The sequence below is a fragment of the Ischnura elegans genome, chromosome 7 (assembly GCF_921293095.1).
Source record: "Ischnura elegans chromosome 7, ioIscEleg1.1, whole genome shotgun sequence".
NCBI classification, from domain to species: domain Eukaryota; kingdom Metazoa; phylum Arthropoda; class Insecta; order Odonata; family Coenagrionidae; genus Ischnura; species Ischnura elegans.
In genome coordinates this window covers 86,790,858-86,793,366 of record NC_060252.1, presented here as the reverse complement: position 1 = coordinate 86,793,366, position 2,509 = coordinate 86,790,858, and the positions used below count along the sequence as shown (strand labels likewise).

At 39.7% G+C, this 2,509-nt stretch overlaps 1 non-coding gene across 1 annotated transcript; it reads left to right on the top strand.

The window, feature by feature from the left end:
• The first annotated feature begins 585 nt into the window (after positions 1-585).
• Positions 586-667, top strand: Trnas-gcu. Its single transcript has one exon. It is a non-coding gene; the product is annotated as a tRNA-Ser (tRNA).
• The last annotated feature ends 1,842 nt before the right edge of the window (positions 668-2,509 follow it).

Genomic DNA, 2,509 nt, shown 5'->3' with positions numbered 1-2,509 from the left:
GTTGCTATTTACCTGCAATATTTTGAATGCAGCGATGCGATCTCTGCATTGATATCATTTTTGGCCTAACATCATTGATTCATGGTATAGTACATTCAGTGAGTATTTGAAAGAGTTGAAATTTGTGGGTACCCATCACGTCCCCATGAGGTAGGTATAATTATTGGTAGTAAAATGCAGTATGATCAAATTTTTTACGGTGAAATTATGAGCCATAATAGTAGCATCCCATATCTTGTTAGTTTTAACCATGGTCCGTATATAAGGGACATAGTTTTAACATAAAATGAGAATTGTTCCCAGCGAACTCAAAAGATTGAATTCAAGTAGGATATTTGCGATCTTTTAGGTCAACCAAATCGTCCACGTTAATTAGCCTAACCTTAAGGTGACTGACTTCTCTTTCGCTGACAATGAGTCATCTTTTAGTAAATAAAAATGTTCGGTATAGGGTTCGCGAAATTTCTTTAATTTTTTAAATATTATGATTTCAAAGTGAGGCAACCAATAATAGTAGAGGGAAATTGGTGTTGAGATATGACGCAGATATTTTTTGTTGTAGGCAATTCCCTTGACATGCATGAAGACGAGGTGGCCGAGTGGTTAAGGCGTTGGACTGCTAATCCAATGTGCTCTGCACGCGTGGGTTCGAATCCCATCCTCGTCGTAGGTCTTTTTTGGGATTAATAATTTTGCCTATTCTCCCAAGCTGTGAACTTGGAATTTATTTCAGCATCATCCTTATGATTGAACACCCTTATGGATTTTCTGTTGAAGGTTTTCTCTTATCCCAGATAACACAAAACCTATTATACAGCTGTATTCCATGCATAACACAAGGTGTATAGCTGATGTATGCATCTGTAATACAGCTGTACCATAATTAGGGGCTCTAAAGTAAGAAATTTCAGCTTTTTGGAGTTTCCGCCGCCTCGTTCCATTTTTCTGGTCAATGCTTTGCCTTGATGACCTGAAGCCTTCATCTACATCTACATAATATCCTGCGAGCCACCTCTAGGGTATTTGACAGGGGGTGATCAATCACCAGCATGCAGCATGCCATAGAGTTCCCACATGCACACCGCATGGTGCAAAAAACGTTAGTACGAACACTAACAAATTATACTACCGCATTCATTCAAAGGCGAAATTTGCCAACTATTCATTAAGGTATTCTACCAATAAAGCTAGAACACACAAAGCATGTTGGAAATAATAAGATCAGAAATTCAGAATTCAGAATAAAAAATTCAGAAATATGCATTAAGGTATCCAGTGGCGCAGCAAGGGGGGATAAACCCCCCCTCCCCCAGAGCTCGGAGAAATATTTAAGTTTAATCCATTTTACTTAATTCTATTATTATCACTTACAGAATACTGTTAGGATTAATCAAATATCCCTCTGGAAGCCGTAAAACTAGCCATTTTGATCCATTATTCTTTATATTTTTCTGAAGGAGCCCCCCACCCCCGCAACGTCTGCTTCCCCTGGCGGGTATGTAATACCCAACACCCCTAAGTATTAGTGGCGCCTAAAACTCCCCTTAGCCTTAATTCGTTGCTGCGCCCCTGAAGGTATACATAAGTTAGTAGGCTACCGTGCAAGTCATCTAATCTATTTATGAGTTCTAACGCTGCCGTTAAGGCCTGGTTACACGGTACATAAACACGTACAAGTTAATGTACGTTTGCGTGAATGATTTTGGTGGGCCGGAACGGAACATGTACGAATGCATGAACCAAATTAGAACAGGTTCTATTTTCCGTTCATGCATTCGCACAAGTTGGATGGTTACACGGTGCATTTTGGCGTTCATTCTCGCGTTCATACATTTAGACATTAACCCGTACGTGTTAATGTATCGTGTAACCAGGCCTTTACAGTCTCTTATTGATCGTGGAAAGAAAGGAATTCCGAATCTGTACTATGTTCTACAGTCTATCTATCTTTGTTGATATTCGACTCTTATTTGCTATGCTGCTTCATTTATTCAAATCTGGGTCCCATTTTGGAGACAAAGGTACATTTTAGGCAACTGCACTTTGTAAGTGAAAACGTTTCGGGTCTCACACCGGGTAAGGTCCTCCATATCTCCTTCCATCGTTTTGATATTTAACTCGCCTATCGTCCCCAGGGATTCAATCATTGGATTTCTGTATCTATGAGGAGACTTATTGGATACGAGTTGCACATCAAAACGTTGTAAAGAGATATGGAGGACCTTTCTCGGTGTGAGACCCGATAAATTTTCACTGCCGTTGTTCGCAGGAAAACACAGATATTTACAACATTTTTTTTGGTTGTCAATAAGATTTTTTATTCCTAATATTTAGAGGGGGCAGGGATTTATTTAAACCACTAGATCCTCCCGCTCGCTAGGGTACGTTATCGTCTCATTTGCTTTCAGTCAAATCAGATTGGCTATGTTATCGCTTGTAGTAAAATGTTGATGTGGGAATGTTATCACTGTCAGTTTCCATCACCACTGCCCCTTTAAGCTTGACCCTT